General features: G+C 43.2%; 1 pseudogene; it reads left to right on the forward strand.

Annotated features, from left to right (window-relative positions):
* The first annotated feature begins 59 nt into the window (after positions 1-59).
* On the forward strand, positions 60-27,996 carry LOC138514663 (serine/arginine-rich splicing factor 5 pseudogene; annotated as a pseudogene).

Raw genomic sequence — 27,996 nt, forward strand, 5'->3', positions numbered from 1 at the left:
CCTGTTTTTCAGAGCCCGATGGAGGCCTGGGATTGGGCTGTTGGGGAGGGCCTAAGCATATGGAAACAAACAAAAGGCCACTGAGCAGAGTGAGCCAAGTTGATGGCTCAGATAAGGAAAAAGATGAACTATCATCAAGTGAGTCTTCCAACCTGAGGTATTGCCTGAGCCGGGGTGACCGGAAACAAGCATGGCACACAAGAGACATACAGCAGGAGCGGAGCTGGAGAGGCACTGTGTTCAGCACACCCCCGGATCACCAGCTGGTGGGCTGGGATGATCATAGTCTGATTTCTTGTTTTGGGATGACAGATGCTTCAAGTTGAGGGGAAGCGTAGGGCAGGGGAAGGCGCCAGGGAGGCAGTTAATAGTTTAATACAGGTCATTGCTATTCTACTAATGTAATTCCATTGGGAATGGGAGGGGAATTGTCTTGCTGTGTCCGACACTGTTATGTGATCTCATGACTTTGAATGGTGACAGAGGAGAGAACAAGGCCAGTGTCATTGAGCTGTATGATATGGAATGTTGATGGGTTGCTGGACAAGGTTAAACGATGCTTAGGAGCAAAATACCTAGCACTTCAGCAAGCGGATAATATGATGTTACAAGAGATGCATATGATTGCAAGAGCGTGCAGGTTCTTGGGGAGCAGTCGGTACTCGATAATGGAGCATGCAGGATTCACAAGAGGTGAAGAAGTCCTGGTGAAGAAGTCACTACACTTAGAGGTGTGATACATGGAGACCGAGGGGGAGAGGCAACTCTTTTGAGTGGACAACTATGGGGGGAACCAGTGTGATTCATATGTGTGTATGCACCCTCAGCATTAGATTGAAGTGGCCATGTCACAGCTAAAGGCATGCAACTTGCTGTGGCCGAACGCATTCCCTGCAGACTTCTGGAGGCTCGTAAAACAGGGGCCAGCAGAGGAAATGAGGGAAATGTTCCTGGGGGGTTTGGAAGATGGTACACTACTGGCAGATCTCCTTCAAGCCCTGGTGGTGGGGATACATTAAAAGAAGAGACCCACAGATCAATTTGGCACATACCGCCCAATATTGTTAATTAACAGGGAGGCGAAAATCTTTGCAAAAGTTCTGGCTAATAAAATGCTGTCTCTAATGGGTGAATTAATACATCCTGATCAGTGCGGGTTCATGCCAGATAAGGGTGACTAGAATGCACATTAGACACATGCATAATGTGCTGGATGTGTTCCCACAAGCACTCATGGCGATAGATGCTGAGAAGGAATTTGACTCAGTGGGGTGGGAGTACCTATTGGTGGTAATGGATACATTTGAGTTCGGGCCTAGGTTTGTTGGATGGGTGAAGCAGTTATAAAAAACCCTGAGATGAGGGTAAAGGTGAACGGATGGACCTCTGGTAGCTTCCTGCTTCAGCAGGGGACTAGACAGGGCTGCCCACTCTTGCCATTGCTTTTCTTGTGTGCCATGGAGCCCTTGGTCACACAAGTTTGTTCAGACTGCCAGATATAGAGTTTTGAGAAGCCAGAGCGGGATACTGGGTTTTGCTATATGCAGACAATGGGCCTCATTACAACCCAGGTGTTAAGGGTTTAACGGCGCCGTCGGCGCCGTTAACCCTTAACGCCTGATTACCATTTTGCTAACCCGCCTTGGTGCTAATTATGGCACCGTAATTTAAGGTGCCGTAATTAGTGCCTTCCCCACTCCCATTATGCCCTATGGGGCAAAAATGGGAATGGGGAAGGGTAAATGGGGAATGGGGATTTACCGCCCCACTCACCTTGGAATGGGGCGGTAAATCCGCCATCCACCATGGTGTAAACAGAGTTTACACCATGGTGGTAAAGTTGGGAATTTATCGCCTGGGTTGTAATGAGGCCCAATGTACTTATATTCCTGAAGAATCCATGCATACAGGGCTTCAGATCATGGATGTCTTCCAAGACTTTGGAGAGGCCAGTGGGCTTAGAATCAACTTGGAGAAATCACTTCTAAAGCCAGTTAAGGAAGGGGGCGCAGATGGTCTTCCTTTAAATATTTGGCTATCAAGGCAGGAGTAGGGAGATAACAGTTTTTCAAGAATAATTTGCACACAGTACTAGACCATCAGAGAAGTGATGCAAAACACTGGGCGATGCTGCCGCTATCCTTTGTCAGGAGAGAAAATGTATTCAAGATGATGATGTTACCGAGGCTCCTATATGTCCTCCAAAATGCTCCAGCTAGGGTTCCCCGTGGGGTTTTCCGGACCATTGAGGGGATGCAGAGGGTGATCATATGAGGAGTGAAAGCCCCAAGGATAGTGTTGCCAATGATGTCTACATCGGTGTGGAACTGGGGCCTGGGTGTCCCGAATGTACAACACTATTATTTGGATTCCCAGTTAGTGGTGTTTAATGAGTGGTTGTTTGATAGGAAAGGAGGGCTGCACATAGAACAGGAACTCGGTGAGATGGGCTCTTTTTCCCCCTACAGGTGATATATGGCAGCAGGGCAGAGCACAAGCCCTCTAGATCAGGGGCCAGTGTACTGGATTCTAGGAGAGCTGCTCTGAAGGCAATGGGGTCGGAGGTGTGGTGACTAAAGATTCATCTGCATGGGGTAATGTAGACTAGGCGGAAGTCCAGAAATAAGGTAAACAGCAGAGGTGGCAGGAGAGAGTCATCACACATCCAGAGAAAGGTATCCAGTGATATCATTGAAGAGATAACAATGAAAAATAATTTCAATGAAACAAAAACAGCGAAAAAACTGCATTTTTAATAACATTATGTATGGGGGTGGGGTAAGGAATTAAAACATGTGGGGAGGGGAATGGGGGGGTTATACTTTTAGGGAAATGTGGGATACAAAATAAATAAAACATTCAGTATATTTTGCTGTTTTTGTTTTGTTGAACATTTTCCTGTGAACATTTTTTTTCTATAAAATCACATGGAACCCTGCACAACATGTTATACAAAACCAACTCACACATTTCCTACAATTGCAGGAACGCTACAAATTGACAGAGGGTGTCCGATCCACATATATTCACTTACAGCACGCAATATCCTGAGAAGGGCGGGAAACATGGGACCTACCCCCTGTGTCTGAAGTGCAAGAAGGGAGTGGGATTCTTTTATCACTTGGTCTGGGAGTGCCTCATGAAAAATTCCTTCTGGGACAAGGTGAGAGGTAAAATGGCTGGGTAGTGGGGGATCAATACCTGACTGCCCCAAGCTGATACCGCTAAATGTATGGGGAGAATCAGGCTTCAGTGCTGGGGACAAAACACTGCTCTGGGCAAAAATATGTTGGGAAAATAATGGTGTACCCCTGCACCTCCCAGAATCCAACAATGGCTGGAGGAAATGAACATTTGTGCAGAGCTAGAGAAGAGGGTATACAGGGACAGAGGGTACCCCCAAAAGGTTAAAAAAAAATGGGTGAAATGGTTTAATCTGGGATAGGCTTTTGCAGGTGGGAGATGGGACTTGGCGACACATGGGAGGGGGATGAAGGATGGTAGGAAGTGTCTTTCTAGGGAGTAAAAGGGCTGAGGGGAAGGGAAGGAGACAGGGTAAGGGGGTAGAGGGCATAGGGGAAGGGTGGAACACTCAATGATTTTGAACACACAATAACTGACCCATGATTTTGAAGGTTTGAACTTTCATACATATTATTTGTGATGCAAAAGAAATAGATGATTTATAGAAGAAAAATTGGAAAAGCATGATTTGTCAAAACATATATGCCAACCCTAAATCTGACAGCACGCTACACATCCCATCTTGCAAAACCAGCCCACATAGGCAACTTGCAAGATGCTCACTATGGAAGACCTTACTGCCATTCTAGCATCCCGCAAGGTCACATCATATGCAGACGATAGGTTCCCTGCTAAATACACAAGACACTTCCAACTGAAGCACTCCTCCCTTTACTGACAATCATCAACAGATCCCTAACTTATGGAACACCTTCCACTCAACCCTCAAGACCGGACATTTCCTCCTGCTTCTCAAGAAACCATCACTGAACCCTGAGAGCCTCAGCAACTACCACCCCAACACCCATTTTCCTTTCCTAGGTAAAATCCTTGAGAAAGCAGTAGCCACGCAACTCCTCCAACACAACGAAGCAAACAACCTCTTTCAGGCCTATCAATCTGGCTTTAGACCCAGGTGCTGTACTGAAACAGCTACCATAAAGCTGATTGACAATTCCCTTAAAATCATTGATGATGGCCATCCTTGCCTCCTCCATAACCTCTCAGCAGCCTTTGGCATAGAAGATCACCAGACACTCACCGGCACTTACATCACCAAGATCGTCCTCAGCTGGTTCAAATCGCACATTGATATTTGCCACCGGTTTGTACAAATGGATTCCTACAGATCGCCATCTCTACCCATCTCCTGTGGAGTCCCGCAAGGATCCATCCTCTCCCCTGTGATTTTCAATCTTTACATGTAACTGCTTGCTGTTAGGCAGAAACCTGTGCAGTTCCCTTAGGGACCACTGCAAAAGGCTTAGGACTTCAGGTGTTGGCAGTAAACCCAATTGGTAGCAGTCTGTACCACCCAGATTTACCTGGTAGCTCTGGCTGAGCAGCAAGACTTCTCTCAAGAAGAGTTAGACAGTATATAGCGTATACAAGATAGGTAATAAAATACAGTAGCACAAGCAAACACTGACCAGAGCTTTGGTATCAAAGTATACAATTATCTATTTAAAGACACACTTATAGAAAGACTCCAGCACTATCATTGTAAGCAAGTTCAAAACACAGTCACTATTAATATATATGCATCCCTGATTCCTTATTAGACAAGTCTTAGTTAACACCACTTATTTCCAGACAGAGGTGAGCGCTTAACTGAAGATGGCACTCCAAAAAGTTATCAAAAAAAGGGAGCGAAAAGGCAGAAATTAGAAAAGCACACAACACTAATACTTTAGAAGCACCCACCAAGGCAGGAAAGTCAAAGTCTACTTGTGAGCAAAACGTTCAGAGACCAGGCTCCCTTTTAGAGAGAGCAGAGCACCAATGTGCCCAAGATCACACAGTTTAAGAGGCTTGAAAAAGTCTTGCAGAGAGTTCAAAAAGGAATTAGTTCAGCTCAGAAAAGTTCAGTTAGCCAGCTTAGGGTCAGCCCAGGTAGTAAGTCGAGGATTTAATAGACACCCCGTACAGACCGCTGCAAGGGAGGCTAGGCAGACACAGTACCTTTAAAATGGAGAGGATCCTCCAGCGGGGGCAATTGTTCCTGGCAGCGGGTGCAAGTTGCGGCATCGTCCAGAGGAAGAGAAGATTGCGACGTGGAGGAAAGCTGAAGGTCGTTGCACTGCCAGGGAAGAAACCAGCCGCGGAGTTCTCTGGTTAAAAAAGGTACTACCCTTTTATTCACGGTAGTGGTAAATCGTGGTATCCCAGTTGCCGGGGTGCTTGGCACAGGCAAGGCAGCCACGAGATTATCCGGGAAGGGGAAAAGGCGGGCAAACTGGTTATCCCCACCAGTCAAAGGAAGAAGACTCTTCGGAATGAAGATCTTCTCTGTGGTCGGGAAAAGTGGTGAGACGGTTCAGCAGGGCTCCACCGGTGGTGTCGTTGTTGCAGGTCGGCTCAGCTTCTCCCTCCTCGGATTTTTTAGGTCCTGTGGTGACTTCTCAAGTTTCAGTCCCCAAAGCCCTGCTTTTATGCAGAAAACCCCCATTCATCAGTTCTAGCTGTCACTCAAACATGCTAAGTGGTGAGCCGGGCGGCTCACCACTGGGCCAATCACACAAGAGTGCGACTTGAGTTGCTGAGGAGGCAACTCAGTCCAGGGTGCCTAAACCCCCCTCCCACACATCCTGTAGACCCAGACAGAGTGGCACCACTTTTGGAGGCTTCTGTGGAGAAGCCCGCCAAAAAGTGGAACAAAGGGCTCGACTTGGGTTGGAGTTACAGAGGCGAACACAAACACCATTTTAAAACCAAGTTCTGGCAAAAAGACCCAACCGGGGAATAAATATTAAATAAATAACCCTGCGGTATCTTTAACATTGCACCAAAAAGTGGTGCGTTTAAAATGAATGGGAAAATCCCATAGGAAATATTCTGGTGGAATATTTTGCGTGGTAACCACTGCCACCAGCCAGAAACTCGACAAGGGGGGACTGCACAGTGCCCCCTCGAAAAACAGACCCAGGGACAATCTAATTACCCCTACCAGTACTTCCACAATATGATGGTTTGTACCGGTTCTGTTCCCAATTTAAGACTAGTGAAGTCAATGGTGACTTTACATGCCCTGGGAGACAGTAGTCAGTCCCAGGGTATGGAGTCTGTGTTTGGGGGTCACTATGACACCCCTGTGTTACTGCACTGAGCGTGCTGTGTAACACACTTACCAAAAATACATGAAACCCTATGGGGTAAACGACCCCATAGCCCATTAAACACATTACAAAGTCAAAGGATGTCTCAAATCATGTCTAAGAGTGGGAGACAAAGAGTCTCACTCTTAGCAGGAGAAACAATTAAACCCCAAAAATCCGGCAAAAGCTGCTGGGGGACTCACTAGGTTTGGGAAATTAGCCTTAACAGAGAATTCTCCCTAACACTCGCCCCCCCAGACTAAGGGACAGGAGGATTTAATCCACTCCTGGATGAGTCTCATACCTCTGGCCGATGACATACATCCTAGAGAGACCATCAGCATTTTGGTGGTGACACCCTGACCTGTGCTCAATGGTGAAATCAAACCCTTGCAGGCAGATTGACCATCTCAATAGTTTTGCTTTTTCCCCTTCATTTGCATCAACCATCTCAAGGGTTGGTGGTCAGTCTGAATGACAAAAGTAGAACCATACAAGTATGGCCTAAACTTCTTCAGTGCCCACACAATAGCAAAACATTCTCTTTCAATTGTTGCCCACTTCGTCTGAGGATCCTTCAGCTTTCTGCTGATGAAGCAAATGGGGTGTTCCCTACCTTTCTCATCCAGTTGGCTAAGGACTGCACCTATACATACATTAGAAGCATCTGTCTACACAATGAAAGTTTGGTGATAGTCAGGAGCTCTCAATACTGGTGCTTGGCACAGAGCTTTCTTCAGGTTTTCAAAGGCCTGATTGCACTCCTCATTCCATTTGACCTTCTTAGGGAATTTTGGAGAGGAGATTACATTCAGTGGAGAAGCTATGGGCTCATAGTTCTCTATGAAATTCCTGTAATACCCAGTGAGGCCTAGGAAGGCTCTCACCTGGGTTTGAGTAGTAGGTGTCCAATTTTGCACAGCTTCACCTTTACTGAGCAAAGGCCTTATTTCTCCACCTCCTACCTCATGCCCGAGGTAGACCACCTTACTCTGACCAATCTGGCATTTACCTGCCTTTATGGTCAGATTGGCCTGTCCAAGAGCCAGCAAAACATGTCCTAGGTGGTTAATATGCTCTTCCCAGGATTGGCTGAATACTGCAATGTTATACAAGTATGCCATGCAGCAGTCCTCTATCCCAGCCAGAACCTGATTTACCATCCTTTGGAATGTTGCAGGTGCATTTTTCAGTCCAAAAGGCATAACCTTAAATTGGTATAAGCCAACTGGGGTAGAACATGCAGTTTTCTCCTTGTCATGGTCTGTCAGGGCTATTTGCCAATAGCCTGACGTAAGGTCAAATGTGCTGAGGAACTTGGCTGAAACAAGTCTATCCACCAACTCATCTGTCCTTGGCAAAGGGTGGGCATCAGTCTTGGTGACTGCATTAAGAGCTCTATAATCCACACAGAATCTCAATTCTTTGGATGCTGCCTTTGGTACTAACACAACTGGGCTAGACCAGGGACTGGTAGAGGGCTCTATTACCCCGAGATCAAGCATCTTCTTGACCTCCCCTTTGATGTGGGTACTTACATTTTCTGACATTCTATATCCTCTGCTTTTGACTGGCAGACAGTCACCAGTGAGTATATCATCCTGTCCCCAAGGGGTCAAGCCTGGTGAAAGTGAGAACAAGAAGGCAAACTGATTTAACATAGATTTGCACTCTTCTTGTTACTCAGGTGTCAGATTTGAAGAGAGATTTATTCCTTCAATCTTTTCATCCAAGGGTAAACTTCTGAGGAGATCAGGGAGAGCTTCACTCTCTTCTTCCTCTTCTGTTGAAGCTAGAAGCAAGGCTCCTACTTCAGGCCTGGAGACATACGCCTTTAGTCGGTTGGTGTGGAAGACTCTGGGAGCCTCCTTGGGATTGCCCAAGTCCACCAGATAGTTCACCTCTCCAAGTTTACCCACAACCTTGAAGAGTCCCATCCATATATCTTGCAAGGCCCTGTGCCTTGTGGGGATCATAACTAGAACTAGCTGGTCTTGAGTGAATGCAATCATGTTAGCCTTTTGATCATGCCAATGCTTGGCCAAAGCTTGCCCAGCTTTCAGGTTATCACTAGCTTCTGCCATCATGTGTGACATTCTCCTCCGGAGACCTATCACATAGTCAGTCACTCTGACTGGTTAGGGGAAGGAGCACTTTCCAACCCCTCCTTAATCAGGGCCAATGGACCTCTGACTGAATGGCCATAAAGAAGTTCAAAGGGAGACTAACCTACTCCCTCCTGAGGGACTTCTCTATAAGCAAAGAGAAGGCAAGGCAGTAAAAGGTCCGATTTTCGTTTAAGGGGATCTTCCAAAGCACTAATCATGCTCTTCATGGTTCTGTTGAACCTTTCTACCAACCCGTTTGTCTGAGGGTGGTAGGCGGTAGAGAACTTGTAAGTAACTCCACAGGTTTTCCACATGGCTTTCATGTAGTGGGACATAAAATTTGACCCCCTGTCAGAGATTACTTCCTTATGAAACCCAACCCTGGTAAAAATACTAAGGAGGGCCTTAGCCACAGCCTGAGCTGTAACAGTCCTCATAGGAATTGCCTCAGGGTATCTAGTAGCATGGTCTACTACAACAAGGATAAACCTGTTGCCTGAGGAGGTTGGAGGATCAAGGGGACCAACAATGTCAATCCCTACCCTCTCAAATGGGACTCCCACAACTGGGAGAGGCACTAAAGGTGCCACATTCTTAGAACCAACCTTACCAGAAATTTGGCAGGTGTGGCGGCTCTTGCAAAACCTATCTACCTCAGCCCCCATTTTTGGCCAATAAAAGTAGAGTGAGAGCCTTTCCTTGGTCTTCTTTAAACTCAAGTGACCAACCCAAGGAATCTCATGGGCCAGTTGCAAGAACTGTTGTCTGTTTTCTTGAGGTACTACAAGCCGCTTGTAGTCTCCAGGTGCAGGCTCAGTTGGTTCACTGTAGAAGAGGCCATCTTCCCAGTGCAACCTATACTTCACAGGCTCTTGCCCATCAGCCTGAGAAGCTGCCTGTTGGCGAAGACCTTCCAGAGTTGGACATTCTCTCTGTCCCTTACTGAAGTCTGCCCTGTTGGGTCCACCTTCTTCCAGTAAAGACTGCAGCACAGCATAGTCAACAGGATCCAGATCTCCAATGAGTTCTTGGCCTTTCACTAGCTCCTCTTCAAAGTCTAGTTCAACCACACAGGGTTGTACCTCCCTCTCAGCCTCAGCTGGAGGTGGAGTTACAGGTGTAACTTTGGACAACCTAGGGGAAGTCCTTGTTGGAAGCACTGGAGTGCTTGCTGCTGGCTGTTTCCTAGAAGTCTTGGGTTTACCCTTTGCTTCTTGTTGTTCCGAGATAACAAGTTGTAACTCCAGTGGAGTAGGAGTGATATCCTTCTTCATCATCTCCTTGGGAGTTCCTCTCATGGTTCTCTCCCTTGCAGGTCTGGTGAGCTCCTGTAACCTTTTACTAGGAGGTCCGGGGGTATGTGACACTACTCCAAGAGTCTTCAGGTCATTACCCAACAGAACCCTTCCTGGCACCTCACTTTGTATGCTGACAGGTATCTTCATAGTCATGTCATTACACTGGATGAGAACTGGTAACTAGGGAAGCATCTGCACAGGCCCTCCAGCTAACTTGGTGAGGCGTTTGGGTGCCTTAGCAACATCCTCTGCCTGAAAAAATGATTTATCCGCCACAGTTATGCTGGCCCCAGTGTACCCTATGCAGGAGTCTCCTGACCATTCACCTGGACACTGTCCTTATAATACTCTTTAGTATTATCTGGGATAGAATTATATACATCTAAATTCTGTTGTTCCCACAACCCCAGAGACACCTAGGAAACACTAGCTGAGACTCCAATGGGTTCATCAGCTAGTAACAGAAAGTTTCCACTGGCCATCTGTACTTCCTCCTCTGTAGCGAAGGCTAAGGAGACAGTGTGGACCCCTGAAGGTTTACCCTTGCATCTGGGATCCCCTTTCACATGGTCAGGCGTGCCACAAACATAGCATTTACCAAATGCTTTCTGGAATGGTGGCTTTCTCTGACCTCCGTCTGGTTTGGCACCAGAAGGTGCACTAGCTGATTTGGTTTCCCTTGTGGCTTACCCTTATTGTTTTGTTTGGGGCCGTCTTTGGGATTGGAATTATTAGAATTCTCTTTGGAGTCCTTTTTTGGCTGTTTCCCCTCATCCTTTTTCTGAGTTACCCGAGAGTCCTTGTGAGTAGCCCTGTTGGCAACCGACAAGTCAGCAGCCTTAGCTAGTTTTCTGGAATCTAATTCCTTTGAATCAGCCAAGTGCTGTCTGAGCTCAGGAGAGCAGGCATCATAAATTGACTCCAACAGCACAAGATTGTTCATTCCCTCATAAGTGTTCACCTTTTAACCCTTAATCCATCCCTCTAAGTTCTTCAAACCTTCACTCACCCAGGTAGCCCAAGGGGTACCATCATGCTTTTTGAGGGTCCTAAACCTCTTAAGGTACTGGGAAGGGGTCTTCCCAAATCTAGCTATCAAAGCTAACTTTACACATTCATAATCCTTCTTATCCTCCTCCCCCAACTCCATTACCACATCCGTTGCAAAAGGGGGGAGCCTAGAGAACAACCAGGAAAGTAACTAATTTCATGTAATGTTCTGGAGCCCATGATTATACTCAAACAAACTCAGCCAATCCAACACATCCAACTTAGGCTCATACATACCCACAAGCTCTTTAGGCATCCGGGGTCTTTTGGGACTGAAACTCCTAGAGGATCCGGAGAGAGAAGCATTTTCAACAGACAATTTCTTCATCGCTAACTCATGCTTGAGCTCCATTTCCCTGAGCCTTAGTTCTTGATTCAGTTCTTGCTGTCTTTGTTCTGCCTGAGTATTACGTTTCCTAAACTCCAATTCCAGTTTCATTTTCTCCAGTTCCAGATATTGGGGACTAAATGTGGGACCTGGCAAAGGTCCAGTAGGTACAACTGGCAGAGCAGGTAGAGGCCTAGGGGGGACAACTACATCATCTTCACCCTCCTCTTCTGCTTCTGACTCAAGATTATCAATACTAGGATCAATATCATAACTGTTATCTACATTTGCTGGAGTGGTAGGTTCCTCTGAACCACCGTCCAGCCTTTGGTTTGCTAACAACCTTTCTATTAGCTCTGTTTTCTTGCCTTTAGTCAGGAGATTCTTATGCTTACAGAGAACTCTTAAACAATCAGCAGTTTTTTTAGCAAGGGACTCTTGACTATAACTTTCCATAGTTGACAGGTTAGAAAAGAAACTTTTTAGTGCTAAGCTTTGTGGTTAGTTGCACTAAGGTATCTATAAGCACACTAAAATGTATACTCAATACAAATCCACCCGCTGTACACCAGTGTTAGGCAGAAACCTGTGCAGTTCCCTTAGGGACCACTGCAAAAGGCTTAGGACTACAGGTGTTGGCAGTAAACCCAATTGGTAGCAGTCTGTACCACCCAGATTTACCTGGTAGCTGTGGCTGAGCAGCCAGACTTCTCTCAAGAAGAGTTAGACAGTATATAGAGTATACAAGATAGGTACCAAAATACAGTAGCACAAGCAAACACTGACAAGAGCGTGTGGAGCAAAGTATATAATTATTTATTTAAAGACACACTTAGAGAAACACTCCAGCACTATTATTGTAAGCAAGTTCAAAACACAGTCACTATTAATATATATATATACATCCCTTATTCCTTATTAGACAAGTCTTAGTACACACCACGTATTTCCAGACAGAGGTGAGCGCTTAACTGAAGATGGCACTCCAATAAGTTATCAAAAAAAGGGAGGGAAAAGGCAGAAATTAGAAAAGCACACAACACTAATACTTTAGAAGCACCCAGCAAGGCAGGAAAGTCAAAGTCTACTTGTGAGCAAAATGTTCAGAGGCCAGGCTCCCTCTTAGAGAGAGCAGAGCACCAATGCGCCCAAGATCACACAGTTTAAGAGGCTTGAAAAAGTGTTGCAGAGAGTTCAAAAAGGAATTAGTTCAGCTCAGAAAAGTTCAGTTAGCCAGCCTAGGGTCAGCCCAGGTAGTAAGTTGAGGATTTAATAGACACCCTGTACAGACCGTTGCAAGGGAGGCTAGGCGGACACAGTACCTTTAAAATGGAGAGGATCCTCCAGAGGGGGCAGTTGTTCCTGGCAGCGGGTGCGAGTCACGGCGTTGTCCAGAGGAAGAGGAGATCTCGACGTGGAGGAAAGCTGAAGGTCGTTGCACTGCCAAGGAAGAAACCAGCCGCGGAGTTCTCCGGTTAAAAGGTACTACCCTTTTATACGCGTAGTGGTAAATCGTGGTATCCCGGTTGCAGGTCGGCACCGGTGGTGTCGTTGTTGCAGGTCGGCTCAGCTTCTCCCTCCTCGGATTCTTTAGGTCCTGTGGTGACTTCTCAAGTTCCAGTCCCCAAAGCAATGCTTTTATGCAGAAAACCCCCATTCATCAGTCCTAGCTGTCACTCAAACATGCTAAATGGTGAGCCGGGCGGCTCACTACTGGGCCAAGCACACAAGAGTACGACTTGAGTTGCCGAGGCAACTCAGTCCAGGTTGCCTAAACCCCCCTCCCACACATCCTGTAGACCCAGACAGAGTGGCACCACTTTTGGAGGGTTCTGTGGAGAAGCCTGCCAAAAAAGTGGAACAAAGGGCTCGACTTGGGTTGGAGTTACAATGGCGAACACAAACACCATTTGAAAACCGAGTTCTGGTAAAAAGACCCAATCAGGGAATAAATATTAAATAAATAACCCGGCGGTATCTTTAACATTGCACCAAAAAGTGGTGCGTTTAAAATGAATGGGAAAATCCCATAGGAAATATTCCGGTGGAATATTTTGCGTGATAACCACTGCCACCAGCCAGAAACTCGATGAGAGGGGACTGCACAGTGCTCCCTCGAAAAACAGACCCAGGGGCAATCTAATTACCCCTACCAGTACTTCCACAATATGTTGGTTTGTACTGGTTCTGTTCCCAATTTAAGACTAGTAAAGTCAATGGTGACTTTACATGCCCTGGGAGACAGTAGTCAGTCCCAGGGTATGGAGTCTATGTTTGGGGGTCACTATGACACCCCTGTGTTACTACACTGAGGGTTCTGTGTAACACACTTACCAAAAATACATGAAACCCTTTGGAGTAAAAGACCCCATAGCCCATTAAACACATTACAAAGTCAAAGGATATCTCAAATTATGTCTAAGAGTGGGAGAAAAAGAGTCCCACTCTTGGCAGGAGAAAAAAATTAAACCCCAAAAATCCAGAAAAAGCTGCTGGGGGACTCACTAGGTTTGGGAAATTAGCCTTAACAGAGAATTCTCCCTAACACTTGGAAACCTCCTTGCTCCATTCAACATTCACTTTCACCAATACTCAGATGACACACAGCCCTAATTCAAGATACCCTCAATGGAAGACATCCACAGGTTCAATGCCTGCCTCTCATCGATACAGTCATGGATGTCCAGTGCTTACCTGAAGCTCAACCCCTCTAAGACTGAATTCCTACTGCTGACCAACAACACTGTACACCCTGACATTCAGACCTGGCTCACTGATATGCACCTCAAGGGCTTCAGAACTCAGCTGGCCACCTGGGCCAAGTCCCTTGGGTTCAGCAATGATAGACACCTCTCCTTCAAACAATACATAGCAAGGAAGATACAAATGGTTTGGTACCAACTGTCTCTCCTGTGAAAATTCAAGCCCTTCATCTCAGAAAACAAATTCAGATCTGCTGTCCAAGCCTTGGTCCTCTCCCACGTGGATGGTGGCAATGCCCTCTTGGATGGCCTTTTGGCAACTACCCTGGCTCCCCTAACACGTGTTCTGAATTCTGAAGTGTGACTCATGAAAGAACTCCCCAAATTCGACCACATCTCCCCAACTCTCATCGAACTTCACTGGCTCCCGCTGCAAGCCCATATCATTTTCACATTCCATTGCAACATCAGCAAGTCTGTCTCCCTGAAGCCCTCAATCTACCCTCAATCTACCTCACTGACAAACTCAGTACCTCCAGAGGGCTAAAATCCACCAGAAGAAAAGACTTGTGCAGACTTGAACTCTGCCACAGGCAGGAGAAAAACAGAAGACAGGCCTTCTCTCTCTAAGCCCCGAGACTCTGGAACCGCATCCCCATCAACATCTGACTCACCCCATTGTTTCTACAGTTCAGGAAGTAGCTAAATAACCTCCTCGTCAGGGAAAGGCTTCTCCCGAACAACTAGGTCCCTACACGGTCCCCTCCCCACTTTACCTGAGACTTGGTGATCTGATCCCAATTGTTTCCTCGACTGGTTACTTATAGATCCATTAGTGACTGTTGACCTCTGTCCCCTGTTGTTAGATCCACACTCCCTTGCTGCTATGCTCCCTAACCTTATTCGTCTCACTATGATTGTAAAGTGCTCCATTGCTTCCAGAAGCTAGCAGAAGCTAGGCCCGCACTCAATAAATACATTAATAATAATAATAATAATAATAATAATAATAATAATAATAATAATAATAATAATTTATACAGTATCACATGTGGCAAAAAATGAAACTACCCAACCACCTCCGCATCTTACATCCCAAAAAGAGCCGTCCGTTGGTGTAAAATGATCTCTCTCATGGATAAATGAAGTATTCCACTTTTGTTGCTGAAAATGAACCCACACTGACTATTGTGGATTTCTTTTATGACTACCATTTTACTTAATTTTTAACTAGTTCCTCCTCGCCACTGTTCCATATTAGAAATGATCAAAGTATACATTATTTTAGAACTTTTTAGACAACACACTCGCACGAGAATGTATTTGCCTCAGCGGTTTGAATATGCACAAAAACAAAACTAACATTTGTATCTCAGAACTATTACAGTTACATCAAATACAGTTTGTGAGTGCAGTGTATAGTCATCATCCTTACCAACATTCCAGGAAAGCAATTGACATAGTTTTTATTACAAAGTTTTAAACCCCAAGACAATATTGTGTGTTGAGTATATTTGCCATATTTTAAACCATGTGCAAATTCACACAGGCAAACTCGAATAGCTTGTGCAATCTCAGAAACAGCAGGCTACAATAACAGACCATCTGTTCAAGGAGCCCTGTTGACATTATACAAAGACAGACTTTTAAATTCCACAAGCGAAATTCATGATCAACAAGTAACCTTTTAATTGTGCTCCAAATGACGCCGTCATGAACATTTACAAAATGTATCACTTTACAATTCAAGCTAAGAATCTATTTTGTGCCAATATTTTGAAAAACAACATACTGAATGTAATGACTGCATTGAAAGCCAAACAAAATCTAAAATATAGGCAAAACATGACATTGGTATTTGTCTTTCAACACATATATTTTTTTAATCAATTTTCTAGTTTTATTTTTAAATTATTTGCATAGCAAAACAAAATATATCTTACTGAATGTGCAGTTATAATTGTGTATTAGCTCTACGTTCAACACCCCTGCTCAGAGTGTGTGAAAGGATGGCACAGGGGGATCCTCACGTTCACCCGTCCTTCACCTACACTAGGACCCCGGCGCAGCCTCCTCACCATTTTCACGGACTCCTACAACTTTGGTGCTACATTGAAGGTGTATTGTTTCACCGTTCTACTTCTCAATTTTTGAGTTGTACGCCCCAACAAGAACTGTCTCAAGGTCTTGTCCTTTGTCCATGCAAATTGATTGTTGAATAGGAATTGTTTTTTTTCTCCTGAAGAAAGTTCTGTATTTATCACAACAAGGATTTGAAACATGTCGAGACTGTATGCCCCTGTACACTATCAGAGTATTTGAATCTAAGTTGTTAACTCATTGAGAATTGTATACAGTGATTTACCACTGAGCTTTTTCATAATTGACTGATTGAACACTAGTCCCTAATAGGCTTTATGTTATTGTATTCCTATGTCATGAAGTGTGTATTACACTTTTTGCATCTTTGTTGTTAATTCACATTTTGGATGATTTAATACTTGTTTTATCCATGTTCTAATTTATTTAACTTTTGTGGGTTTTATGCAATTTTGATATTTGTCTCCTCCCCCTGACCAGTCCACATTTGTTCTATTTCTCTTGATACTGAAAGACTGTGGATGATGGCTTAGAAAATAAAATGCACACATTGCAAACCGATCCACGAAGTGTGCATGTGAGGCTCAGGACATTATGAATCTGCGTAATTCAGTTAGCAAAGAAAACTCATTGTTTGAGCAGGAAGAGCAGGATGGTAATGCTGCATGATCATCTGGGCCTGGAGAATCAATGCTTGTACAAAGGTGATAAAAAACTTAAAGACTTTTGGAAACTCACTGAAGGCCTGGCCATGCTAGGGAAGGGCAGATTCATGGGTGACATCAAAGACAGGGCTAGTGAAATAATTTGCATTCTGTAGGGAGATACAAGTAAAGTGGGAAGGCAGAAAGGACATTTTAAAAGGCAGTGGAAGAGAGAAGGAGGGGCCTTCTGCAGGGAGAAAGAGGTATCAATAGGAGATTTGATAGAGGAAAAGGAACATTGGGGATTTTCAGTGGTTGCTGGGGAAGGCAATCTGAGATTGAGCCTGGCTGCCATCTGTGCTGAGAGCCTGCAGGAGAGAAAGTAGTGTGTCAGGTGTCACTGAACTGCCATGGCTGACAGAGGCACAGAGCACAGCGCCTGTGTGCTATGGTGAAGGGACCTTGCTGTCAGCGGTGCAGACAGTGCACTTCTAAAGCTCTTGGTAAGAATAAGAAAGAAAAAATGGGCACAATATTTTTAAAAGTATGACATCATTCTTTTAATGCAATAGAATATAAAGGTTTGTTCTTTGTGCGCGATTCGTCACTAGCAGGATTATGTAATCGCCCAGAGCCTTGCCAAGTTGCTCAGATAACTCTGCATCGCCTGCCAAGTTACTTTGTGGAAGACCAGAGTGGTTTTCCGCATTTACTGAGATGTCTAGGAATGCATAAAATGGGAAATGCTCCATGTTATTCTCGGTAGAAGAGACCTCCCTGCTTGCATTTTTCCAATGTCTATTTCCTTGTTCAAGAATGTCCTATGCTATTTTAAGTATTTCTAATTGTATTTTTATAAACCATATGTGGATCCTGTCCCTTTCTTAACTAATTCAGATAAATGCCAAAGAGCACTACTATAAAGACGTGCATGGTCCATCATTGTGTCTGAGTTTTTTTTTTTTTTACCATATAGAGGTTTGTTTTTTCAATGCTGCGCTAAGTCTGGGATTGTACCCAAAGAGGACCCACATAGAAAAGGTATTACAGCAAGCTAATTCCCCATGTTTTAGGTGTATGCTTTTGCAAGTGCTGAAGGGAACCATATATATATATATAAAGAAAATTGGCAGTTCATTCATGTGGGTCAAGTACACTGTATAACCTACCCTGAAAGGCCGGGCACACAGTATAGTTAGGGTATTTAATTGTGGATTATCCTCCAGCATGAGAATGGCCGTGGTAACCTATACACGGAAAAATATGTGTCTTAACATCTTTATAAGAATATCTCTGAGATTCCCTGCATTGCACATTTAAAATTGTCTTTATTTCCCTCCCTAGAAATAGGAGAAACTATTAGGGTCTAAAACATTGTGTGTTATTGTCTACAGTATACATGTGTACTGTCAATAGCTCCACAAGTTCCCCAATAGTCTCACTACATTACAGGGCTGGCGGTAGCGACCTACAATTATGGTTAAATTGCTGAACACATAGGAAGTGCAGTTTTTGGGTGGCTTATAACTTTGGTGCCATTCGACGAAGGTGCATAAAACTTTGCAAAAAAAGCATATGGCCACCTCTGAATGATTTTGAAAAGTTTTCTGTGGGGTCAGCAAGGTGGTGTAAAGTTATGGCGGGGTCCCAAAATGTTTGAAATCTGGATAGACATGAATGGAAAAATAAAGTTTGCTGACAGCAAGGCTGCTGGACAGATCTGCACCAAACTTGTATGAGGAGCAGAGGCTTGGTCCTAAAAATGTGTGTTTGCAAATTTGGTCTTAATCTGTCCAGTTCATTTTTTTTAAATTCCCAAAATGTAAGACAAACACATTAGTGATATCTTATCTGCATCCGGTCAGCAGACTCACCTCCTGGTTTAGTTTCTGGGGATGCCTTTGGGCCAATCAGGGAGCCACGTAACATTCACAGACATCATACGTACTCACTGATTGCTCAACTAAAAACTTAAGGTGCGTCCACACTTTTGAAATATACACCATTTTAGATTCGGGAACTGTGCCCGTAGCCCACAGACATTGCTGTAAAAACATATTAAGAAACACAACATTACACTTGTCAAACTAATTAAACAATCTCGGGGATGTGAGGGGTGAAGAAGATGGGATGGGTTATGTCCAGAAAAAGCCAGAAAATCTGGTGTTTTTTCTTCTCAGAAGTCTGCAAATATCTCAGATGACTGGGGAAATTTCTGAGATGTTCGCAAACTTGACACAAGTTCGAGGACATCCATGCATATTTCTGCATTATTTAGGGCCTCATTACACGGATGGCGGTAGGGATTTACCGGTACCGGTAAAATACCGGTACCGGTAAATCCCTACCACCTTACTACAAGGTCCCTTTGCGGGTTGGGGGATTTAACGCCTGCTTTTTGCAGGCGTTAAAATCCAACCCGCTAAGGGACCTCAGAGCTAATTACGGCACCGCAAAATTGCGGTGCCGTAATTAGCGCCTTCCCCATTCCCATAGAGCCCTATGGGGCAGAAATGGGAATGGGGAAGGGCAATGGCGGAAGGGGGATTTACCGCCCCTCCAACCTTGGAATGGGGCGGTAAATCCCCTTTCCGCCAAGGTGGTGCCGGTATTTTACCGGCATGAGCCATGGCGCTAATAGCGCCATGGCTCACCGCCTACCGTGTAATGAGGCCCATAGTCTTTGAAAATCAGTTTTTGGATGGCTTATAACTTTGGTGCCATTCAATTAAATTGCGTGACATTTTTCAAAGTTTGGTGCCGTTTCACCAAGAAAGGGCACATTTACAGCGGGTGTCCCAAAATGCTTGAATGGCTTATAAATTTGTTGCCATTCGACACATCTTTGTACAAGTTTGCAAAAAGATTTTACAACCGATTTTGAATGTTTTTGCAAAGTTTGGTGGGATTTTGTCTAGAGGGGTGCACGATTAGAGGTGGTCTCAACATTTTTAAATGGCTAATAACTTTGGTGCTGTTTAACAAATCTGCACAAACGTTTGCAAAATGTTGCCAAAATCAATGCCCTGAACAATGTGGCCAGTAGCCATGGTCACTAGGGACCGGCAATGCAGTTAATGTTTTTCAAAATGAGGATATATTTGAATGAAATAGAAATTCTGCTCATGTCTATAGCCCAGAGTGCTAGACGGGATTGCAGCAAACTTGTCCAGTTTTGAATTTTTTGCAAACTGTCAAAAAGTAAGTACAACAAATAGTGATATAACTTTGGTGCCTGGGCAGTGTGCCTGGCCCTCAGCAAAGACAAATGTCTACTCTGATTTGCTTATTGGGGCATGTTGCATGGCCAAAGCCTGTGCCCCATAGATTGTGGAGACTGGCCATTGGTCACAATATGGGGGTATAGTGGACAGTGAACTAGGATGCAGGATAGGTGCAGTGGATAACAGTGGTGGTTTGGTGGAGCTGAGCTCAAGGTTGTGCCCCATGCCTTAGGCAATTGAACCATGACTTGCATCGCCAGCATGCTGCGTTGAAAATCAGACACATCGGTACACACTACAAAATATATGTTTGTTAAAGGAGGGTTATAGTTCTTTCATATATATTAAAAGAGGAATTATTAATAAAGTATATACAGTGCCGTAACATTATACAACATTTTCACTAAAACCTTTATTAAAAGGGACATTATTTATAAGTTGCACTAATAAAAACCTTTGAAATTCATTGAAAAAACATTGTTAAAGGGATGTTATACTTAGGTTGTACTAATCGAAACCTACGAAATGAATTGAAAAAAACATTGTTAAAGGGATGCTATAGTTGCAAGTTAAAATCAAAAAACCAAAGAAAGGTCAAATTAATGTTAAGCAAAGCAACCATAACTCGCTCCACTACCATACTGTGCACTGCTGAGACTAACACCCAGGACATCAGAGATGACATCACAAATGGCATCACTGATGACATCACAAATCATCCAGGCGGTTGTTTGTGTTCAGTTAGAGTGTGCATTTTAAGCAGATGACTTAATCCCGTCAAATGGCGTTGAAAACATGATAAACATACCCTAAACATGCTGTATATGTAGAACGTTAGCCTTCTGCTGTGTTCATAAGGTACCTTCCTTAGGCTTTGGCTGGAGTTCATGGTGCACATACATGGGACAATAAGCAGGCCCCAGAAAGACCATTCATTTTTTATGCCTGATGATGAACTGTAATCTTAGTGTCATTTTTTGGTCATGGTGTTTCTTTCCCCATAATTAGAGTTTCACTGTATGTGCCACAGATGTGTATGCATTGATACTCTCCATATGTATGTTCTGTGCTAACACATATGTTTAGTAATTCTTGTATTATTAGCTCTTAGAGCTAAGTGTAACATTATTCAAGAATCTGATAGGCTTGGATTTATGATTATACTGGACTATATTGCCAGATTCAAATGATCTACTTCAATGATCCATGATGCAGCCATTGTGTATGTATTATTAGATTGCTGTATTAGCAAACAGCATTTCAATAGGATGTTTCTGTTTCAATAAGTAAATTTTAGAAATAGAAATCTGACTGGTTACAATATTCTTAACCAGAATGCTAAAGTTCCTAACCTTCCATACTACATCTCTGAATCATTATTAACACGTACTGATTAAAAACTGTATTTTGCAGAATTCACATTTTTCTGATCAGGGACAGGACATATAAAAACCTTTCTTTAACATCTCAAGTAATTTGCTCTTTGTAACATTGTAGACACTCATGCCTACACTCATAAGATATTCCTACATATCTATCTGCACTAACTGTTTCCTGCACTAGGACCTCAAAAATAAATCCTTGACTTGCTTCCTGTGTATTATGAGAGAAATGTTTTCTTCCACTTGCAACAGCTACTACATTTTGGTTTGACATTGGCGAATGTGTATTGTGTGGTTTATTCTCTACATATAATTTGAGAACTACACACATATAACTGTTTCTCTATTGTCTACCCTACAGTGGTATTATATGAGACTACATGCACAAAGCTACATTGAAATAGCATTCAACTCCTGACTGATTACTGAACCTACAGTGGGAGTATATGATATTTGTTTGACTTCTAAACACTGCTAGATTCTCTTCTTTTGAAGAGTTGAGAGGAACCACTTCATTTGAATGTAGGTTGGACGGTTGATTATTTTTGTCTTGCTATAAGCTTGGCAGGAAAAGGTATCAAGTCAAGGTGAGGAGCATACAGTGTACATAATCGGTTATATTGTTCAAAGCATGACATTTCAGCTGCCACTTTAACTTGATTCATCTAAGTTAATTAAAAATACACCTTTAATATTTTTTTCACATAAAAGGCTAGATATGACATTCCTTCCTTGAACACTTTAGGACCAATGTCAATCAGTGCTGCTACTAAAGTCAGCCCTTATGATTTATGAATAGTAATTGCATATGCAAAGCACAATGGAAATTGGACTCTTTTCACAAAGGTATCCTTAAAAAGCATGAAGCGTGCAGAGATCTGATAAATCACATGAGGTTCCCCTACACAATCACAATTTACAAGAAAATGTTCAATATTTGTACTTTGAGGATAAGTGGGAAATGCACGCACTCTTCCCATTGCTCCAATGACTAGACCAATTTCTTCATTTAAATTCCTCTTTAACACTACTTGTGCATTGATGGGCAGTTTCAAAACCAATTCTCGACCTGCTGTTTTAGAAATTGAATTGTCTAATTCAATTAATTGTGCCTTTGTTCTTTTATCTAACTATAATGGCATATGATGGCCATCTAAAACATTGCACAATTGTATCTCTACAATGACTTGCTTCTTAAAGAGCAGCATTGTAGAGTTGAACTTGTCACACTCTCCAAGTATACACATCAAAGCAACACACAAAATATTCTGTTCTTGAAGAGTCAACATGACATCAGATGCAGTGCAACCTGTATGAAACATGTTAGAAATCTGTCTCCCTTGTAAGACTGTTACCATTTCTGCATAATCTAAGTTGCAGATTGCCTCATATTAATGGTAAGCACCAGGAATTCACAACAATTCCAAAGGTTGAAATTAACAATGAAACCTATAGATTTTTGACTATCCTTAGATTGCAGCATCTTGACCACTGGTTGACTTTTCATAGGAGTTAATTGTAAAATAAACCGGAAAACAAGGGCATGTTTGCATCCAATAATCAAGGTATTTCATTTTCTTAAGACTGTCCCTACTTCTTGTGCTGTATGTGATACACGTTGTTGATACTCACGTTTATTATCATGCTCCACTGGCAACATCAAGAATCAATATAAAGTAACACTCGCTATTATGAATGTTGCTAAACATGTTGAAACAGTTAAAAGACATAGCAGAGAGCAATTGGGTGTATTTTGTTTCATTGCTCTCAATGCATTTATTAACAAACAATGTTCCTCTTCCTGCTAGTCCACTAACAGGCAACAACAGAGGTCTGTATTGGACACAAACATGATTGTTCAAAAGTCTGAAAACTTGCAAGCAAATCACTTTCTGCCAGCTATGAGAAGAACAACTGCAAAATGCTAAAATAAAATAATTCCCCTTTCTCTGCAGTTTGGCAAGACAATTTCATGTGTTTGTTGATACTTGGCTTTTCATGTCTCATTAGACAACCAGTGCATTCGTGTACTTACATCTGTGCTTGTGTGATGCTGGAAATTACTTTTGGATGAACAGGACCTCCTAGTCCTTGTTCTATCACTTCCGTGTGTGTGTTTTCGGTATGTTTTCTGCCTCTGGGGTCCAGCCAAGATGACTGGCAGTGCATCTCTTCATTTTTCCTTTCAGTGAACAACAACCATGGGATACTCTTATGACATCCATGGGTTGTTGTACACATATTTGTGTTTTTGGGCACCTGTGTGCTGTTCACAGAGCAGAATATGGGCTGGTGGCAGCTATTTGCTGACTTGACAGTGGCCCTGAGTGTCCTCAATTTTGGGACACCCAGGTCCAGCCATAGGAATCAATGGCTTCCTGGACAAAGGCAAGATGGCCAACGCAGCCTTTTGTTTTCTATTGCCTTTACACCTTCATTCCCAGAGTACTGAGAAGCCCTGAATGTGTACCGTTTTCCTTGGCTGGCTGTTGGGTGAAAAGACCACATATGGCCCGGGGCTGCATCTTGTCAGACTTGCTGGAACCTTACCAGGGGATGTCTATTGTGGTTACGTCATTTGGATGGGATCTATATGAATGGGGCATGAAGTCAACTCATATTCTCTGTTGTGGGTTGTCTGGTTTTTGTTGTGTGGCACAATGCCTGAGCCAGCCCTGGCTGAAACTGGAATGAATGCACTGTAGTGTTCTGAAAGTCTGGGTGCTTTCTCCAATCCACATTCTGTGTTACTGGTGTCTAGTTTGGGTGAATGGCCTGAATGCCTGTAAGCCTGATTGGCTGCCTGCCTGCATGAATAAACTTGTATATGATTGACTGACTGAACCTGCCTCACCCTGAGTGAATGGTGAACATATGTGTATAGCTAGTGACCCCCCACTCACCAATTGACCCAAGGACAGATTCAAGAGAGGACCTGGTTAGGCAACCTCTTCCTGAACTATAAGGGATCACAGTGCACTTGCCGCTCTTCATCAGAAGTACTCTGGAAGTCAGTCCTGTGTGCCTGCTCCTGGGGAAAGGAGTGCTTGGGCATCTCATGCCGAGTCAGTCCAGTTGTGTCACCCAGGGTCTGGAGGATTGTTTGTGACCACTGGAAGCCTGACTGCTGCGTATCACCCAGAAGAGGGCGTAAACTGGCATAGTGCTGATAGACCTAGGGAACTGCAAATGTTCCACTTCATAGAATAATCTTTCAAGAGACATTCTTCGACATGTGATTCTAAAAATGTAAAATATGGAATAAGATGTCCCTGCGGAATATATTATGTAGGAATGACAAAGAGAAAGGTAAAAACAAGATGGTCCGAACATAAATCACACATAAGAACAGGGGCAATCAAATCACCAGTCACACAACACTTCAAAAAAGAGAGGCATAATATCACCCAGATAAGATTCATCATTCTGGAACAAGTAAAAGTGTCAAGAAGGGGAGGCATCCTTAATAAAATGTTGCTACAAAAAGAAACCTATTGGATAGAAAAACTTAGCTCCATGAAGCCAACTGGCATGAATGCAGACTGGGATCTAAGCTGTTTTTTGTAAAATAATTCAACGTTAAAAACTTAAGAAAAAGGTCGGGCTAAGCCTAAATCAGACCAGTTTCAGTACTCCAAATTCAAGATCAGGAGACCATCTGAGCCAGCTATAATGTAAAGTAATTGGAAACAGCTACACAAAGAACATTACAATATGGCGCCCTCAGAGATCAAATGTTAAGTTGCTGCCTCGAAACACAGAGTAATACTATGGAGGAAAGCCAACATGATTTCCATAACGACCTGAAGAACGCAGGACGTGATCCAATAAAAAGAATCCAAGTTGAAGACTGAAGAAATGCAGTGGGTCATTGCAGTCCTAAATCAGACCAAGTTTGGGAAGATCCAAATTCAAGACCAGGAGAGCACCCGAGCCGGGTATAGTGCAAAGGAATGGAAAACTGCTATACAAAGAACACTACAAGATGGCGCCCACAGAGATCAGAAGTTAAGTCACCTCCTCTAAACACGGAATAATGCCTTGGAGGAAAGCCAACAAGGTTTCCATAGCGACCCGAAGAACGTAGAACGTGAAGTTCGAGGAAGCAAGAATCCGTTTACGGGACTCTGCACTCGGTAAAGTGGAATCTTCTGTGCCAAGAAAGCAAAACGATCTGGGAAAGAAGGAGGGCACATATAGGAGAGAGAAATGAGGAAAAACTCAAGCGGAATGCTAAGCTCTGGAAATTCGTAACAAAATTCATCCAGGTACATTTAAAAGCATGAAATGACGGACACCACTTCAATGTGTGTAAACATCAGATTCGTCATGAACACAGTTCTTACAAGAAATCGATCATATTGCAGGAAGAGAAGATTCGTAACATCAGTTAGAAGAATCCAGCAACCTGCATATCGTCCTCGGTCACACAAACTCCATAGAGTACAAGACTGCTTTCCACAATGCTCCGGCTTAGGTGAGAATTACTATCAAAAAGCTTCATAACATAAAGTAGGATGAGACAATGTTAGCTAACGCAGGTTTTGTTACTGGGACACAACGCTATAAAAAGTAGCGACTGTTCCCAGTACAAAACCTAACATGGTTAAAAGGACAGCTCCTAAGAAAAACGTACACTATCTATTTACTTACAGATCGAGCAAAAAATCTCCCGATCCATCTGAACAAATGTATTAAGTACAGGCACAACAAGATACTTTTCAGGAGTTACGTTCAATCATGGAGACAAGACTCTCACTGTCACAGGTATGCCAGGTCAGAGAAAAAGTCATTAATACATTTTCCTTTAATTAACACCAACATGCATAATAATATTTGAAATATAATGAGAGAATCATATTGATCAGAACATTTATCTATCTAATTTGCAGAAATGTATTCACGTAAAAAGAGACATGTCCACACCTGATGAAGGGCAAGAATTGCCTGAAACGCGTTGTGCATTGTGCATTAAAGAGTCATACCAACAAGAAGGCATTTTGCCAGAAGTTATATTATGAACTCTGAAAACATAAAAGACTTGTGTTATTTGAGAAATGAATTATGTTTACAGGAACATTTAACACTTCACGAGAGTCATAACAGTCAAAAAGGAAAGAATTCATGTGTTTTGTATTTGCAAAAGTACTAAGCATGAGGAAATGCTATACCATGAAATTGTTATGTTAATGGACTCTATTCTTTGGAACAAACATAAGAGTTTACTGATGAAAATGTGTAAGCTTAATTTTAGTTTTGTTTGAGAATGATTTTTTCTATAATGATTAAAGAAACATATGTTGAAATAGAATCGTGATAAAATTTCATTTTGCATTGTTTAATGCCCAAAAGTGTGCACTGAGCGATGGTCACTTTAGTAGTAGAGTGACCCAAAAAAAACCTGTGTTTAGATTTGATCCTGTAGCCCAGGATCTGGCTCTGGGAGCACCTAAGGTACTTACTAAATTGAAAAATTCTTGTTGAAAACAATAAGGACAAATTCACAAAAGGTGTGCTCCTCTACACTCTGTTTTATGACACTTACTCAAGCCTTACCAGGGGCTGTGTAATGTGGGTACACCCTTGAGGTGGAACTGTATGAATGGAATATGAAGTCAACTCATATTCTGTGTTATGGGTGTCTGGCTTTGGTTGTATGACACACTGCCTTGGCCAGTCCTGACTGAAACTGGAGTGAACATCATGTAGGGTTTTGAAAGGCTGGGTGCTTACTCCAATCCACATTCTGTGTTATGGGTGTCTGGTTTGAGTGAATGGCCTGAATGCTTCCGAGCCTTTTTGGCTGTCTGCCTGCATGAATGCATTCATGTATGATTGACTGACTGAGCCTGGCAGAAGCCTGAATAAATGGGGAACAAACATGTATACCTTCGCACCACGAGACACATACAGACTAGCCCAACAGAGGCAGAGATTCTTCTAATCCAAAATAAGTGGGTGTCAGGGTCGAGTATTTGTTGGGTGTCTAAGTCCCCATCATAAGAATAGGACGTGGAGAAATTCTTCAAAGGATATGGGCGTATTTGAGAGATTAATCTGAAGAACAGCTTTGGCTTTGTGGAATTTGAAGAGCATCAAGATGCAGGAGATGTAGTTTATGAACTGAATGGAAAAGATCTTTGCTGTGAACGGGTTACAATTGAAGGTGCCAGGAATCGCAGAGGGAGAGGTGGCTTCGGTGGAGGAGGAGGTGGCAGAGGTAGCATGGGTGGCAGTTTTCATTCATGGTTTAGCAAATGACAGTCCCGTAATAGTGCACCAAGTAGATATGGCCCCCATGTTTGTACTGAGAACCGGATTATTAAAGACAATCTCTCTTCTCAAGTGAGCTTGCAGGACCTTAAGGATTTAATGCAGAAGGTTGGAGAAGTGACGTATGTGGATGCCCACAGAAACAACTGGAATGAAGGAGTTGTTGAATGTGCTGCCTATACTGATATGAAGTCTGTAATAGACTAATTAAACAGAACAGATCTAAATGGACATAAAATTAAATTGATTGAGGATCGTAAAAAGCACAGCCGGTCACGTTCAAGAAGTTATTCAAGAGCACACAGCAATTCATAGTCAGCTGGCTCACCAAGATCTCATTCTAGATCCTGCTCTGCTCATTCACCCCTCTCTCCATGTTCACCTTGTTCCCTCAAAGTGCAAGTTCTCCATGACCTGAACAATCTGCTAGCCGGTCTCATTCATGCAGCAACACTCCAGAGGAGAAATCAACACAAAAAATCCCCTTCTCCACCCCCGTTGAAAAGAAAGTATTTCTCCTGCTCAAGTTCCATAGGGAGCCACACTTAA

Source organism: Ambystoma mexicanum, chromosome 12, assembly GCF_040938575.1.
Source record: "Ambystoma mexicanum isolate Mex_15411 chromosome 12, UKY_AmexF1_1, whole genome shotgun sequence".
Taxonomy (NCBI): domain Eukaryota; kingdom Metazoa; phylum Chordata; class Amphibia; order Caudata; family Ambystomatidae; genus Ambystoma; species Ambystoma mexicanum.